Raw genomic sequence first — 18,145 nt, forward strand, 5'->3', positions numbered from 1 at the left:
CCAATAGCAAAGACCATTACTCCAAAGTGTGTTGCACAAACTCGTCAAAAAGGTGTGGGGTGAACGAGGTTGAAAAACAAAATTATTTTGCATTTGTCATACATGAGAAGACTTACCTTTTGTGTAGGAGGATTAGACTTAAAAATGCTTGTTGATTCTGGGGCAACTATTAATGTTATGGGAGAACATACATGGGAAGACTTGAAGTCAGAAAACATTAAGTGTGACTCGTATATCCCTAAAACAGAGAGAAAGCTGTTCTCTTATGCATATAGTCAACCATTAGCAGTAAAGGGCCCATTCACATGCCAGATCACAATAAGTGACAAAGCTGAACAAGCTGAATTTATAGAGATTAGGACAGGGCGAGCCGTTACTTGGAAAGGAAACTGCCATGAAACTTAATGTGCTGAGAAAAGGCGCTGACATCTCAGCTGTGACTGATATAAAAGGGTCACTTCAACGACAATACCCAGAGGTGTTTCAGGGAGAGGGGAAACTGAAAACTAAGCAGGTCAGTCTATACCCAGATTAACCCAGAAATAAAACCTGTAGCTCAGCCCCTGAGGCGAATACCTTTCAATCTGAGAAAGCCAGTAGAGTCCAAGATAAAAGATCTGGTAGATATGGACATCATAGAACCTGTAAATGGTCCCACATCTTGGGTAAATCCAGTGGTTATCGTACCGAAAACAGATAATGATGTGAGGCTGTGTTTAGACATGAGACGTGATAATGAGGCAATAGTGAGGGAACGCTACCCCATACCTACTGTGGATGAGATACTCCAGGGTGTGAACGGGTCAACCATTTTCAGTAGATTAGATTTGAAATGGGGCTATCACCAGCTAGAGCTGACACCTGAGTCACCTGAAATCACCACTGTAAGGGTGGGTGTCAAATTGCCCCACCCCTCATATGCTAAAGTGCGGAGTTTCTGGACGGACTCTCTACTTGATGGCTCTCACACCCCATTGTGTAAAGATTTGGTCTGGTTGGTCTTCTGTATAAAGGGAATTGTAATGCGTGTCCTGTGGATTCTTCATCTCCTGAGACCTTCTCCTCAGCTCCTCATGGTAGTGTAGGTACGAGTAACCTTAATTTTGTAACATGTTTGCCTTGCAATGGATTTCATTCATTTGCAATGTTATTAAATGTGTATTTCATTTAACCTTACTTTGACCATTCTTGCTCTGATTTAACCCATAGAGTCAAATAACTGTAATTATTTTGCTGTTGGCATTATTTGGTTCATGATAATACACTGTTCAGTTTCCCATCTTCCTTTAAACCATAGGGGAATTCGTTTTTTTTTGGCCAATATTTAACCCCCTACACCACGTTCACAGGACACAATGGAGTATACAGGTACAAGAGACTGTTATTCGGGGTATCCTCAGCCAGTGAACAATATCAACATGAGATTGCCAATGCGCTAGCTGGAATTGAGGGAGTACAGAGAACATCTCAGATGACATAATTGTACATGCTCAGGACCAGAAGACACATGATGGACGCTTACATGCCATCATGAAAAGGCTAGCACAAAGTGGACTGACGCTAAATCTGCAGAAGTGGCAGTTTAACATGGACAGACTGATTTTCATGGGAATTCTGTTATCAGAGAAAGGCATTGGACCGACAGAAGAAAGAGTGCAAGCTGTGACAGAGGCCCGGGAACCAGAGAACACCACGGAGGTGAGGAGTTTCTTAGGACTCGTTGGATACAGCAGCAGATTCATTCCACAATTTGCAACACTGTCAAAGCCATTGAGAGGCCTGACAAGAAAGGACACACCGATCGTGTTCGGAGATGAGCAGAGACAGTCCTTCAACAAGCTTAAGGCAGAACTAGCCAGAGCCGGCACCTTAGCTTATTTTGATAAGGATGCGCCAACGCTAATTGCCGATGCTTGTCCGGTAGGCTTTGGGGCGGTGCTGGTCCAGGACCAACAAGGAGAGATGGTACCTGTGTGCTATGCATGTCGTAGCCTAACCGATTGTGAACGTAAGTACTCGCAGACAGAAAGAGAGGTCTTAGGGCTTGTGTGGGCTTGTGAGAGACTCCACCCATATGTATATGGGAGGACATTCGACTTGGTTACAGACCATAAGCCTCTAGAAGGGATATACGGCCACCGCTCTAAACTCTGTGCCCGCATAGGGCAGTGGGTTTTACGGCTACAGCCGTATAACTTCAAAGTTGTACACATTCCAGGGAAGGAGAATATTGCTGATCCCCTGTCCCGATTACTGGAGAAGTAGGCAAGGCAAGAAAACCACCTGCACAGATCAGACGAATACGTGAGGTTTGTGGCAGTGAATACTACACCAAGAGCACTCACCACCAAAGAGGTGGAAAAAGCATTTGCCGCGACCCTGAACTGATGGAGACTAAACAGACAAGTGCAAACAATATGCCGTAGTAGCAAATGAGCTATGTGTGATTGGGCATATAGTACTACCATTATAGTCGAATATGACATTATGACTTCCACCACGGCAGACAAAGTGATTGACAGCTTGGAATCAATATTCAGTTGACATGGACTGCCGGTGACATGCAAGTCAGACAATGTCCCGCAGTTATACACAGAATACTGTGAAAACAACAGTATCAAACGTGAAAACCACACCAAAATGAGCCAAGGCCAACGGGGAAGTCAAGCGTCAGCTAATGAAGCAAATTAGGATAGCCCATTCTGAGGGGCTTGATTGGAAGTGTGCACTGAGAAAGTATGTCACAGACAGGTAATCAAGTAGTGATGGAATCCCCAACTGGAACACGGTACACAAGGAACTCCACTTTTGTGAAAAAGTACAGAGAGCGTAGGCAAAGTGAGACACCTCGTATGCAGGAGGAAGTTCGGGAGGGGGGATAGAGGATACACCCACCATCGCTACTCCGACGCCGTGCACAGACACCACATCAGATGTGCAGAACACTGTTAGACATCACAGAGTCAAGAGAGCACCTGACAGACTGTCTGACTATGTTGTGAACTAGTATAAGGTATACTCAGATGTAAAGTTCATGTTGTTCACCACAGGAAACCTGAAAAGCTTTGATTGCGAGGGACGTGATTACAGAGTTAAGAATGTGTTGTTAAGAATATGTTGTTGTGCAGTGGGTATTGATAAACATAGGTATAGGTCCCATAGGTCCTTCAACCGACCACTACTAACAACGATCTCATAGTGCTGCGCAATCCCTAACAGCTGATCCTTAGTGCAGCCCTCCAGCAACTCCTCGGAAGGAGCCCGCACAAACTTGTCAAACACACAACCAACCACCCTTACCCACCTAACTAACTAACTACCCATTAATCTAGCTAACTGGCTCCCCCTAATATTCGCGCATGTTACTGGCGGCGGGTACTTACGCACCATAGCCCACTGAACGAATTAGGCAACCAGCTATTGGCGACCCTCTCCAATCATGGATGTGCCCCCGAGACAAATGCTCTAACCGCACGGAACTACGCAAAAACAATAAACCAGCTAAGAGATTAGCTGGTTTTTACATTTACCTTACCTTTTATCCAAAGCGACTTACAATAAAGAGCTTTACAAAACGTGCATAGGTCAATGAAAACATTGCAGGTAACCAAATTATGAAGCATACATTGTGAAAAGCAAATAAGTGGCAGTGGGTAGAACCAGAAGAGCATGTAGTTACAGTTAAACAATGTGTTCCTCGAAAGTGCTAGAGTTTACCTGGAGGAAAGCAAACAACAAATATAGCTGCAAGCAGCAATGGCGTGGTCAAGCAGGTCTGATGACCCTGAAGAAACTTTCGACATCCTCAGAAGAGGGTTCTGAGTTCACGCAGCAAGTTTGGCATGAATCCATCAAAGATTTGCTGAGATAAGACACAACTTTCTGTTTGGCGGCTCTGCTGCCGATTTCGATTGGCCGTACTGGACAAACGGTTTCGAAAATCTAAAAGAACTTTGATAGTTTGTGTGAGGATTGCATTGACTATATACAGCTTGACTACAGGTATCTAGCGACTGCGGTAGCAGTGTACCTTGCTTCCTTTGCAGTGGCTTACAGTCTCGCTAAACAGAAAATCAGAGACAAGACAAGCTTGACGGCTTTGGCTGGATTCGAACCTCTGACGTTGCCGTTGCCAGGACACCAATGTACATATTACATTTACATTTAGACTATCAGTGACGTCTCCCTGACGAATACCCCTACCCTCCCGGGATATTCCAAAGATTACATGCGTGCATTTAAAAAACAAGACCCTGTTCTCAGTGTATTCAGATCCTGGTGGGAGGAAAAGAGAAAACCAGCTGGCAAAGAAAGGGAAGGGCTGCCTAAGTCAGTGCGGTCTTTGTTGAAACACTGGGATCATGTGGAAGAGAGAGACGGATTATTATACCGAGTGGTTGTGGACAGTAGACATGGAGAGTGTGTTCAGCTGCTGTTGCCAACTTGTTTGAAGCACAAAGTCTTGGAGAGCGTGCATGACTTAATGGGGCACCAAGATATAGAACGCACCCAACAACTTCTAAGAAAGAGGTGTTTTTGGGTGGGAATCTATGAGGATGTAGAAAACTGGATCAAGAAGTGTCAGCGCTGCGTTTTAACCAAAATGCCGCAGCCTAAGATACATCCACCAATGAAGTCATTTCTGGCCAGCCGACCATTAGAAGTAGTGGCAGTAGACTTCACGTTACTCGAACCCGCAACTGATGGCAGAGAAAATGTCTTAGTGGTTACGGACATTTTTACCAAGTTCACTCAGGCGTTCCCTACACGAGACCAGAAGGCAGACACTATGGAAAAGGTACTCTTAAAGGAGTGGTTTATGAAGTATGGTGTGCCGGAACGGTTACATTCAGACCAAGGTCGAAATTTTGAAAGTGGTGTCATAGCAGAACTATGCAAATTGTATGGGGTCAAGAAAAGTCACACTACACCCTACCACTCTACTGGAAATGCCCAGTGTGAAAGGTTTAACAGAACCCTACATGAGCTGCTACGGATTCTCCCTCCAGAAAAAAACGCCGGTGGCCAGAACATTTGCCTGAGTTGGTACATGCGTACAATGTGACACCACACGCAACCACTGGGTATTCGCCACATTTTCTGTTGTTTGGTGTTGAGCCGTATCTCCCCTTGGATGCTCTGTTAGGGCGAGATTCGACAGAGGACCAACCACTGGATTGGTTGGCGGTCCACCAGAGAAGACTGAAGGAGGCACAAGCCAGAGCCAAGGAGTACTTGGAGCAAAAAGCTGCTGCAGGGATTTCTCGTCACAATGACAAAGTGTACTGTCCTCCCATTGAGAAAGGCCAGAACGTGTATCTCTGAAACAGACCAAGAGGAAGAAATAAGATACAAGATGCTTGGGTGTCAACCCCTTACAGAGTGATTGAGATACAGGGTACAACTTATACAGTGGAACCTGTGGATGGAGGATCTGTCCGGAACGTAAACCGAGTGGATATTAGACCTTGTGGGAGTCTCCCTGTCCCTACTCCACGGAGGAGAAGCAAAGGCTCTGTTTCAGTGTCGGTAACGTCACGAGATTCAGAGTCAGATGTTGAGGATTCAGAAGATGAAGTGTTGTTGGATGATATTACTTGTTGGATGATATTACTATCTATTAAACCTCAGATAATGAAACAGTAGTAGTACCTATGGGTGAGGTTCCACGGTCAATTCTAACTGAGTCTGATCCTGACTATCTTGAGCCAGAACCTGTGGATGAACCGAGTCCAAGGCCTGTCCCTGCTCCCCGCAGGAGTGCCAGGCGACATGCCGGGCAACATTCAAATCCTCATCATGAGCCTAGGTCATCTGTGGATGCAGGGTCAATGGGTCAAGCGGCAGTGTCTCAGATACTAGCCCGCTTAGGGACAGTTTTCTTTCAAGAGGTTTTGAAGGAGATTAAGAATTATCTTGTAGTCACTGAGGACAGTGACTTAAGCAGGGGAGAGTGTTACCAGGTGGATCTGGGGAGGTTAGGAAGTGACGTAAGTTTCTAGCAGAAAGTTGGATTTGCGATTCCCTGAAGGTGGCGCGGTAGATGACAGTGCATGGTGGTGTCCAAGGAATCTAACTGAGCAGACGTGTGGATTTGTGTGTGGTCGTGTTCAAAGTCGAACTATTGAAGTGCCACTACCGTATTTTTGATCTGTATTTTGTTAAGGTTTATTTTCTTTTGGTTACAGCTTGTATCGCGGGCTAGAGGGCATACATACTGTGTACTGTGATAGGGAAAATAACACTGCAAGAAAAGCAGTATAGCATTTATAAATTTTTATTTGACAACTATATATACTAACTATAAATATACCAACCCACACATTGTTTCCTGTGTGTCTTTTCCCTGCCTGAACGTGTGGCCACCTACGTGTCGGAGCAGCGGGTGCGTAGTTCAGGGACGTTGTGTTGCAGGTTGCACATGATGACATAGCGGGACATTTAGGAGTTAGGAAAACCTATGATCGAGTACTGAAGTACTTTTTCTGGCCCCGGTTGAAGACCATGATTTGACCATTGAACGATTGGGTTAGGGTTACCGTTCCAAAACCGGTAGTACCTATTTGCTGACGGTGATGTGTCAGTCCACCAGGTACCCTGCTGTGTACCCTCTACGTAACATCACCACTAGGTCGGTGGTGAAGGCGTTGACCCACTTCATTTCCATTTTTGGCATCCCCAAGGTAATACAAAGCGATCAGGGTTCTAACTTCACCTCTGGCATGTTTGCTGCCATCCTAAAGCTGCTCCGAGTTAAACACTCGTTGTCAAGCGCCTACCATCCACAGAGTCAGGGGGCCCTGGAGTGTTTCCATTCTACCCTGAAGTCGTTACTGCGAGCGTACTGCTTGGAAATGGATCGAGACTGGGAAGACGGTTTGCAATGGTTGTTGTTGGCAGCTAGGGAAGTGACGCAGGAGAGCACGGGTTTTAGTCCAAACGATTTGGTATTCGGCCATGCCGTTCGTGGTCCCCTGGCTGTGTTACAGGATGATTGGAAGGCCTCTGCACCTCCAGTGAACCTGCTGGATTTTGTAAATGGTTTTCGGCGGAGGTTGTATGAAGCTGGGAAGATGGCCAAGGTGAATCTTGAAGCCTGTCAAACTAAGATGAAGCGTCTGTTCGACCGCTGTGCTGAACGCCGGGAGTTTAGCCCCGGTGATCAGGTACTTGCATTGTTACCGGTTGTAGGGTCTCCTTTCCAAGCCAGGTTTACTGGTCCGTACTCGGTGGTTCGCAAGGTTTCGGATCAGAACTACCTGATCGCTACACCTTCTCGGAAAAGGTCAATCCAGTTGTGTCATGTCAACCTGTTAAAACCGTATTACGTCCGTTCCTCTCCTTTAGACTCCATACCAGAGGTGAAACCCGTGGCTTTGGCTGTGCGGGTGGCCGACTCTTCTCCTTTCCTGGCAGGGGGGGTTGAGGAGGAGTTGTCCTCACCGGATGACTGCGTGCTCAGAGGGAGACTAAGGAACTCTGAGTCCCTGGTTACCCTGGAGACCGCTTTGGGCCATTTGTCGGCAGTCCAGTGTAGGGATTTGGCTGGGATGATACAGGGTTTCCCACAGCTGTTTACGGATGCTCCATCTCGTACACACTTGATTCAACATGACATCGAGGTGGGGGTGCTGTGCCAATCCGGCAAAGGTTTTATCGCGTGTCCCCGGAGAAACGGGTGCAGTTGGATGCCGAGGTTCAACACATGCTTGACCACAACATAGCGGAGCCCTCTAGTTCCAGCTGGGCCTCTCCATGTTTGTTGGTTACAAAGCCCGATCACACTTTTCGCCCATGTACAGACTACCGTAAGGTTAACGCCATTACTAAGGCTGATTCCTACCCTCTGCCTCGCATGGAGGACTGTGTTGACCAGGTGGGCTCTGCAAGGTTTGTTAGTAAATTTGACCTCTTCAAAGGGTACTGGCAGGTCCCTTTGACGGCTCGGGCACAGGAAGTGGCTGCTTTTATCACTCCTTCAGGGTTGTACTCGTACACCGTTAAGTCATTTGGTCTGCGTAATGCCCCTGCAACCTTCCAGCGTCTGATGAACAGGGTCGTTTCCGGGCTGGTCGGTTGTGCGGTGTACTTGGACGATGTGGTGATTTACAGTAACACCTGGAATGAACATTTGCAGCGGATTCAGGCTCTGTTCCTACGCTTAGCCTGGGCGAGGCTTACAGTAAACCTGGCCAAGTGTGAGTTTGCCCAGGCCACCGTGACTTACTTGGGGAAGGTGGTTGGCCAGGGCCAGGTGCGTCCCATACGAGCTAAGGTACTGGCCATTGACCAGTTTCCTTCTCCGGCCACCAAGAAGGAGCTGGCCAGGTTCTTAGGGATGGTGGGGTTTTACCGAGTATTTTGTGCTAACTTCTCCACCGTAGTGGAGCCCCTGACCCACCTGTTAAGCTCCAAGGTTCAATTTTTGTGGTCCCCTGGTTGTCAGAAGGCTTTTGCTCTGTTCTGCCCCAGTGTTGTCTGCTCCCCAACTGGACCGTCCGTTTGCCTTGTATGTGGATGCTAGCAAGGTGGGGGCGGAGGCGGTGCTTTTGCAAGCTGGTTCGGGAGGCATCGAGCGTCCAGTCAGATTTTACTCCAGAAAGTTTAATTCTTACCAGTTGAATTACTCGGTAATCGAGAATGAGGCATTGGCGTTGGTCTGGGTGTTTCAGCATTTCGAGGTTTATGTTGGGACGGGTCCTTTGGTTGTCTACACTGACCACAACCCACTTACCTTTTTACATTCCTTGCAGAACCCGAACCAGCGGTTGATGAGGTGGTGTCTGTTTTTTCAGCCTTATCGTCTGGATGTCCGCCATGTGAGGGGCTGTGAGAATGTGTTGGCTGATGCGCTGTCCCGCGCGCCTTGTGCCTAGGTGACAATGCCGTTTCTGTCTGTTTCGTCCTTTCTGCTCCTGTGTTTTAGGACATGCACTAGGGGTTTGCTGTGGTGGGAGCCATGCAGTTGGATTGGGCCTGGACGGACTAGGGGCTGTCCTTGGGACACCGGTGGGGCCTGGGGACCCTGGGGGGTCCCTCTTAAGGGGGGGGGGGGGGTGACGGCCCTCCCCTTTCCTGCGAGCCCTGCTGATTGGGTTGATTGGACACACCTGGACCCAGGCTTCAAGTACCTGCTCCAGGGATGGGGGAGGATGGCCTGAGCTGACCCCCAGTTTGATAACGTGTACTCTTTGTCGTCCACCATGGGAAAACATTAAACCATATTGCTAGCCGTCCAGTTTTGCCTACGTCTCTCTTCCGATTGCATCCTTGAGCCAGATGTAACAAATGCGTGTGACCTTGGTTGAGAGATTTGTGAGAGTTTGAGACAGTTAGAGACAGTTAGAGAACGTCAGAGACAGTTAGAGAACTTTAGAGAAAGTTAGTTACTTGTGTGCCATTAGCGAAATCCTGTTTGTTTATTTGTCTGTTTGTGTGCTGTTGTGTGTATATATAAAAAATATATATATACAGTTAGGTCCATAAATATTTGGACATTGACACAATTTTCATCATTTTGGCTCTGTATACCACCACAATGGATTTGAAATTAAACAATCAAGATGTGCGTTAAGTGCAGACTTTCAGCTTTAATTTCAGGGTATTTACATCCAAATCAGGTTAACGGTGTAGGAATTACAATACATTTTATATGTGGCCCCCCCCTTTTTAAGGGACCAAAAGTAATTGGACAATTGGCTGCTCAGCTGTTCCATGGCCAGGTGTATGTTATTCCCTCATGGGAGTTCGTTATTTCATTGACAAGGAGCAGATAAAAGAGAGTTCATTTCAAGTATGGTATTTGTGTTTGGAATCTGTTGCTGTCAACTCTCAATATGAAGTCCAAAGAGCTGTCACCATCAGTGAAGCAAGCCATCGTTAGGCTGAAAAATCAAAACAAACCTATCAGAGAGATAGCAAAAACATTAGGTGTGGCCAAATCAACTGTTTGGTACATTCTTAAAAAGAAAGAACGCACTGGTGAGCTCAGCAACACCAGAAGAAAAACCCCTTCACAACAGTTGGCCAGATCAAGAACACTCTCGAGGAGGTAGGCATATCTGTGTCAAAGTCAAAAATTAAGAGAAGATTTCACCAGAGTAAATACAGAGGGTTCACCACAAGATGTAAACCATTGGTGAGTCTCAAAAACAGGAAGACCAGATTAGAGTTTGCCAAAAAAACATCTAAAAGAGCCTGTACAGTTCTGGAACAACATCCTATGGACAGATGAGACCAAGATCAACTTGTACCAGAATGATGGGAAGAGAAGAGTATGGAGAAGGGAAGGAACTGCTCATGATCCAAAGCATACCACCTCATCAGTGAAGCATGGTGGAGGTAGTGTTATGGCGTGGGCATGTATGGCTGCCAATGGAACTGGTTCCCTTGTATTTATCGATGATGTGACTGCTGACAAAAGCAGTAGGATGAATTCTGAAGTGTTTCTGGCAATATTATCTGCTCAGATTCAGCCAAATGCTTCAGAACTCATAGGACGGCGCTTCACAGTGCAGATGGACAATGACCCGAAGCATACTGCGAAAGCAGCCAAAGAGTTTTTTAAGGCAAAGAAGTGGAATGTTCTGCAATGGCCAAGTCAATCACCTGACCTAAATCCAATTGAGGATGCATTTCACTTGCTAAAGACAAAACTGAAGGGAAAATGACCCAAGAACAAGCAGGAACTGAAGACAGTTGCAGTAGAGGCCTGGCAGAGCATCACCAGGGACGAAACCCAGCGTCTGGTGATGTCTATGGGTTCCAGACTTCAGGCTGTCATTGACTGCAAAGGATTTGCAACCAAGTATTAAAAGTGACAATTAGATTTATGATTATGTTAGTTTGTCCAATTATTTTTGGTCCCTTAAAAAGGGGGGGGGGCACATATAAAATGTGTTGTAATTCCTACACCGTTCACCTGATTTGGATGTAAATACCCTGAAATTAAAGCTGAAAGTCTGCACTTAAAGCACATCTTGATTGTTTCATTTCAAATCCATTGTGGTGGTATACAGAGCCAAAATGACGAAAATTGTGTCAATGTCCAAATATTTATGGACCTAACTGTATATATGAATATGTAACAACTTTATACTGAGTTTATTGTCTCATACAGTTCGAAAATCATACTTGGGCTTAATTGTATTGTTAGATGCAGAGGCAGAAGACTCGGCAGTTGGCATGGCGTCCGCTCCGCCAAGGCAACACGCTAGCGCCAGTGCACAGGTAAGACATGTGAAAGATATTAGCCTTTTTGAATAGATACTTTGGGACATTATCCCTGCAGTGGCATTTTTTTGCCATTGACACATACCCTCAAAAAGGCTAATATCTTTCACATGTCTTACCTGTGCGCTGGCGCCAGCGTGTTGCCTTGGCGGAGCAGACGCCATGCCAACTGCCGAGTCTTCTGCCTCTAGGTTAGGCTGTCACTCATAACTCCCGCCTCCGAGTTGAAGCCACGCCCCCTACGCAAAATCGGGACCAAAAGTCTGACACTGAAAAACAGATCTGAAACTCAAAAAAAACCTGGAACTAAAAAAAAAAAAAAAACTGAAACTCAAAAATAAAAAATGAAGCCATAAAAAAATAAATTGAATCTGAAAACATTAAATGTGAAACTATGTGAAAATCTAAAAGTGAAAAATGAAAATTAATAATTTATTCAAAATAATTCCAGACTTTAATAAAAAAAAATATTCAACTTGAAAAAAAAAATTGGTAAACTTATTTTTTCTTTGAATTCATGGTTTTATTTTTCAAGTTTTTGACCAAAACTTACATTTTCAATGTCAAGCTTTAGTTTTTCAACAAACTATTTTTATTTTGAATTAACAAAATATTTGGCCCTGATTTAGCTCCATACGCCATCTGCATTGCAGGACGGCAATAATTCAGTTCAACCACAAGGATCCAGATCACAAGAAGGAATTAGCTATAAGACTGTTAGTTATGGTATACTCGTAGCTGCCAGCAGATGTCGTTGTTGAGTAAAGGTTTCGAGCGTTTCAAAGGCCCAGACTCTAATGTTTCAATTGTATCGGTGTTTCGAAAAGCCTCGATTTGCCCATCACTAGAAAATCTTGGCTGTTTTGAAGCCCTGTGTGGACACCTTCGTGAACAGATTGACAGAGTTTAGGCTGTGGCATTGAAGTTCAGGTAAGTACCGTATTCTACGGTAAATAAGCCGCATCGTGTACAAGCCGCACCCCTAGAATGAGCACTTTGTGTTGTAAATCAGAGTATAACCCGCACTCGAGTACAAGCCGCACTTTATAAGCAAACAACGTTACCGTTGCTTGGCCCATGCTGACAATTGAGCACTTGCACGTTCATGCCATGGCTGCGGACAGCTTGGATAGCGATCTAACTAGACAACATTCCCAATCAGTGTGAACACTCAAATTATCTAAACTATAGACCATAGCATTACACATATCAAAACAGAACAAACACAACAATAGAACTCCAAACAATGCTTATTTAACTAAGCTAATGCCCTTAACTTAGTAGCAGAGAATGTCTAATATAGAGAGAACTGCCACTCTCGGGAAACTTCCGGGTTCTGAACTGGTTGCAGTTCCACTCTAGTTCCATATGAGGGAGCTAACGGTCGAGTGCAGAATGAATGGAGGTCTATGGAGCTATACCCCTCAAAATCCACTTTTCTCAGGATATAATTTTTTGCCTAGTAATTTGAATTCTGAATTCGCCTTTCTGTTCTAAAAAGCCTTTTAAAATGTAATTGACGTCACGACATATTGTACGGCCTGAGATACTGCTTGACGGCAAGCTCTGGTTACTTCCACTTTTCTCTCGAGACATCGACAACACAGCTGACAGGTTAGGCTCTCCCTGTCAATACACATGCTAGAAAGAGTTTTGGTTTGCTAATGTTGTTGCTAATGTTGCTCATGCTCTGACATTCTGGTTCTGCTTCGGATGCCATCAAGTGGGATCTCTGGTCGTAGTCAGTCCTTCACTAACCAATCAGCATTCGTTGGCAGAATGCTAGCGTGTTATGGGCAACAACGACTTACCCTGTAAGAAATCGAAAGGACATAAATACTCGTTCATTCAACTTTCGACCTGTAATCCATGTTGAACATGCAAAAACTACAATCAAATCTGAGATTTCTCAACGACAATCAGGTGAAAGAGACAAATAGGGGCTTAATAGGGAGTGGCCAGGCTCTCCTTAAACAGGCTCTGTTAATAGCTTTTCAGCTTGCCGCAGGGCATTCTGGGTACCAAGAGCAATGCATGAGTATAGGCAATCTTACAGCATTGTGTAAGACACTTCAGTTGTGGATAGTATGTCCAGAAATAAATCCAAGTCACTCATTTAGTGGCAGAATCCATTGTTATGTCTACAAAATTATTTAGATATATTATAAGTTTAGCTATCTTGCAAATCCTGAGGATAGCCTATTGTAGCAGACCTTTCTATGTGACATCGGACAAGGGTGTTTTGTCCCTCGGGAGTTGCCGTAGGCTTGATGCTGAAAGCATTACGTGAAATCTGTTCGAATGGCGATGTCAAGAAGAGCAGTGGTAAAATACAAGTTATGAAAAGAGACCGCGTCCGTGTCTTATTGTCCACGTACACTATCATATACAATTATATCTAAAACTTACAAAGAGCTCGGTTAGACTACCAAAGTTGAATTAGTAATGTTGTTAGCGATGCTAGCGTTATTTTGCTATTTTGCTAGCCTAGCCTATAACGTTTCACTGGGTTTGCAGCTGAGTATAGTTTGATTAACTGAAATTATTATGAAATGTTATGTTCTACTAGCCATTTGCCTACTTTAGCAAGTCACTGTATTTCCAAGCCCTGATAGTGTAACTGAGAAAACAGTAAATAATTCCTCTTTCAAGTAATAAGCCCCCGTTCAAGTGTTGAGCATAAAATTAGCTGCACGGTCAGTAGAGATCTTGAGAGAAGCCACTTTTTTGTTCGAAAACCGGACTATAAGCCGCTTCGAAATATAAGCCGCACAAGCACAAGAAAACTGTCAAATCTGAGTACAAGCCGCGGCTTGTTTTCCGTAAAATACGGTAGTCAGATTGTTTCACCAATTGAAAAACGTATCTGGGACTTTTGATTTAAGGGGAGTTCCGGAAATTTACTGTCGCTGTTGCCTCCTAAACAGCGGTGGATTTGTTTTGGTAACACTTTATTTGAAGGGGTGTGAATAAGAGTGACATGACACTGTCACATAAAAGGATGTTTATGAATGTTGTCATTAGGTGTCATTCGGTGAATTATGTCATTTCTTATGCAAGGTTGACATTGTTTATGATGTCTTTGTTATGACAACTTGACATTAGCTGAGACAACATCACCTGTCAATGTCTTTGTTATGACAACTTGACATTAACTGAGACAAAATAACCTGTCACTGTCTTTGTTATGACAACTTGACATTAACTGAAACTAGGGTGACCAGATTTAAGTTTGTGAAAAACAGGACACTTCATCGCGTCGACGGGGTTGGGGGGGTGGGGGGTGGTGGGGTGGGCTGGTCGTGTATTGCATGCCGCACTACATGATCAAAATAGGTGGAACGCAAGTAGGTGGAACGTAAGGGAGATACATTTTCCAAAACTTGTAAGGGCATAATAGTTTGTGAAAGACCCTGACAAACACAAATATCCGACGAGGCAAAATCCCGGACAATTTTTGAATCCCTGCCGGACGCATTTTTTAGGTCTCGAAAAGAGGACATGTCCGGGTAAAAGAGGACATCTGGTCACCCTACTGCAACAAAATAACCTCTCATAAACATATCATAGAAGGCCTAATTATCAAACTTGAAGAAAATATTTAGCTTTATGTGAGGTTGTCTTGCTGTTGCCTCTCCAGTGCACCTGTTGTCACTTTCATTTGCACCAAAACAGGTAGCATTGATTCACAATTGCTTATGCTTCCTAACTGGACAGATTGGTGTAATATTGTGGTGATTACGTGTTCCGTGCATTTTTTAGAGCAGTGTATTTAGCTTTATGTATTAGCATTAAATACTACTGTCATATGTTTTGACAATGGCTGTCATGAGACCATTATAATTGTGTCATGAATATTTTCCTTGACCTCAACTACAGTTGTAACATTTTCACTTGTCATAAAGATGTCATCAAGTGTTATTACACTGTCAAATGCTTTTATAACAGTGTCATGAACATTTTCCTTGACCTCAACTACAGTGGTAACATTTTCAGTTGTCATAAAGATGTCATTAAGTGTTAATACACTGTCAACTGCTTTTATAACAGTGTCATTAATATTTTCCTTGACCTTAACTACAGTGGTAACATTTTCAGTTGTCATAAAGATGTCATTAAGTGTTATTCCACTGTCAAATGCTTTTATAACTGTGTCTTTCCTTTCCTTGACCTTAACTACAGTGGTACAATCTTTTATTATATTTGCACAACATTCCCAGAATGTACATTTTGTACTGTGAAATAATATACACATGAACTTCTTACTCAAACAGAGGGTTCCAACATATTCTCTGCAGGTACATTTTGTAAAAAACAAAAATCCAGCAGTTAGATGGATGCAGACATTTTATATACTGAAGAGGATGATGAGGTGTGCAAAATGTAAGCATGCATTTGGTGAAATTCGATCGCAACGATGGGTTGCGGTGGTAAATTAAGCATAAACTTGTCTCTAATTTACGTTAGCTTGCTCGATTTAGGGGTACCTATTGTAATCATTAGTATTATTATTATTTTTATTAATGCTGCCCTAAACTACTTGTGTAACTCAAAAGGTCCTTGGTAAGAAATGCTAGAACTTATTATGGAGCCTGAAAGTTTTAAATTGGCATTAGGCTAGGCCTACTGGATAAAATATGTGGACAATAACGACAATATGTTCTAGCTAATATGATATTTGTATATAGGTGCCTTGGAGTTGGCCAAACTAAAACAACAAACCAAGATGGATCGACAAAAGATTGAACACCTTGAGGACTGCGTTAAATACCTGGAGGAGGCCAACAGGGAGCAGAAAAACGACATGAACTTTCTGCTAATCACATGGTTTCTTACCCTAAAGTTGCCCATTACTTAACTATCTTCTATGCTTAATTTTTGTATGAAAAGCAGCTGATAGGTTATTTCTGGATTTTTTTGCCGGTTTTGCCAACACTCACTTTATTCATGTTTCTTGTTGTCTGTTGTGTTTTTGTAGCTTGATAGCACTTTGTCGCCACCAGCACAGAGTGTACAACGAACCTTGATATTTCCATCTTTAGCTGACAAATACTCAAAATAGTGATTGTATTTCCAACTCGAAAATGCGCATCTCTCTCCTCCTCCATTGTTGTTTGTGTCTCTGCGTGGTAGGTGGTACCAGGCTACATGACTTCACTCCCAGAGACGCAAGAAGAAATCAAATATATATTTTACTATTAATGATAAAATAGTAACGCACAGTGACTTGGACAAGTAACTTTAATCTGATTACTGGTTTGGAAATAGTAACGCGTTAGATTACTTGTTACTGAAAAAAAGTGGTCAGATTAGAGTAATGGCATCACTGTTTGTGAGGAATGTTTATTATTTTAAAAATTGAAAACGGATATATCACAGACCGCTATTGTATGTGTCGTCCAACCAGTAGCGGAGCCAGAGGGGTGTCCGGGGTGGCACTGGACACCAGCTCAACACTTGAACGGTGGCTTATTACTTGAAAGAGGAATTATTTAGGCTACTGTGTTGTCTCAGTTACACTATCAGGGCTTGGTAATACAGTGACTTGCTAAAGTAGGCAAATGGCTAGTAGAACATAACATTTCATAATAATTTCAGTTGATCAAACAGCTGCAAGACCCAGTGAAATGTTATAGGCTAGCTAGTTCTAGCAAAAATAACGCTAGCATCGCTAACAACATTACTAATTCAACTTTGGTAGTGTAACTGAGCTCCTTGTAAGTTTGTTTTAGATCTAATTGTATATGATCGTGTGGACAATAAGACACGGACGCGGTCTCTTTTCATAACTTGTATTTTACCACTGCTCTTCTTGACATCGCTATTTGAACAGCCCTCACTGATTTCACAAATGCTTTCAGCATCAAGCCTACGGCAACTCCCGAGGGACAAAACACCCTTGTCCGTTGTCACATAGAAAGGTCTGCTACAGTAGGCTATCCTCAGGATTTGCAAGTTAGCTAAACTTATACTATATAGAAAATAATTTTGTTAATTTACACAATGCGGCTTATTTTCTGAAAAATAGGGTAATCAGATAGACGAGAGATCGGTTCCCAATTTAGCCTAACATTGTGTTTACATCTGTGTTAGCTAGTAGGTATAATAAATAATACCTGCACTGTGTACTAGTTTGTACACTGACATTCTAAAATTATACATCCAAAGGGTTTCTTATCACACAGATTTAATTTGGTCTTGTTTAGGCCAATTCCAAAACTTTTCTTTGCTATTAGTTAACATAATATATATGAACATAAATATTATACTGTAAATCTGTCATGTTGTTTTTTTTTATTTATTTATTTATTGTTATTTATATTAAGTTATTTATATTTTTCAAGTCCATTTCTGCTTGATTTCTGCTACCTGTCAAGTCAAATTTCAGTGTTTTTTGGGGTGTGTAAATTCACTTTGTTTTGTAAATAAACTATGCACTGTGTTATTTCTGTAACACAGAAATGCTATTATAAGTCCCTGGTGCTTGAGATTTTTTTCCCAAAAATATTTTGGATGTTCCAGCACTTATAGACCCAGATTATACTGTATATATTAATGAAAACAGTGACCCAAGACTCTGGACTCTGGACCCCCTGAAGTAGCCTTGGCCACCCCATGTATAAAACTCTAGTTCCGCCACTGCGTCCAACAGAGACTAATGTCATGATGCTAACACCTTAGTGAAATAGCAGATGACTGTTTAGGAAAGTAGATGTACTAATAATATCAGCGTATATCATACATTACATTTCACAATTGTGTTTTTTATCACAATGTTAAATGAGCAAATAGTTATCACCCTGGCCTTTGCCTTTGGCGTTTCTGCAGGTGTCTTGCGGTTTTAGCCATCTCCCAGAAGTTAACAAGCTGCTAAACTAATGTTCTACTATAAGTAATCACGAGTGTGTTTTGG

General features: G+C 43.2%; 1 protein-coding gene across 3 annotated transcripts in view; it reads right to left on the reverse strand.

Annotated features, from left to right (window-relative positions):
• The window catches only part of cdh23 (cadherin-related 23), a 415,870-nt gene that overhangs the window by 83,889 nt on the left and 313,836 nt on the right, over positions 1–18,145 (reverse strand). The gene's annotated exons all lie outside the window — the stretch shown is intronic.

Source organism: Osmerus eperlanus, chromosome 6 (assembly GCF_963692335.1).
Source record: "Osmerus eperlanus chromosome 6, fOsmEpe2.1, whole genome shotgun sequence".
Classification (NCBI taxonomy): domain Eukaryota; kingdom Metazoa; phylum Chordata; class Actinopteri; order Osmeriformes; family Osmeridae; genus Osmerus; species Osmerus eperlanus.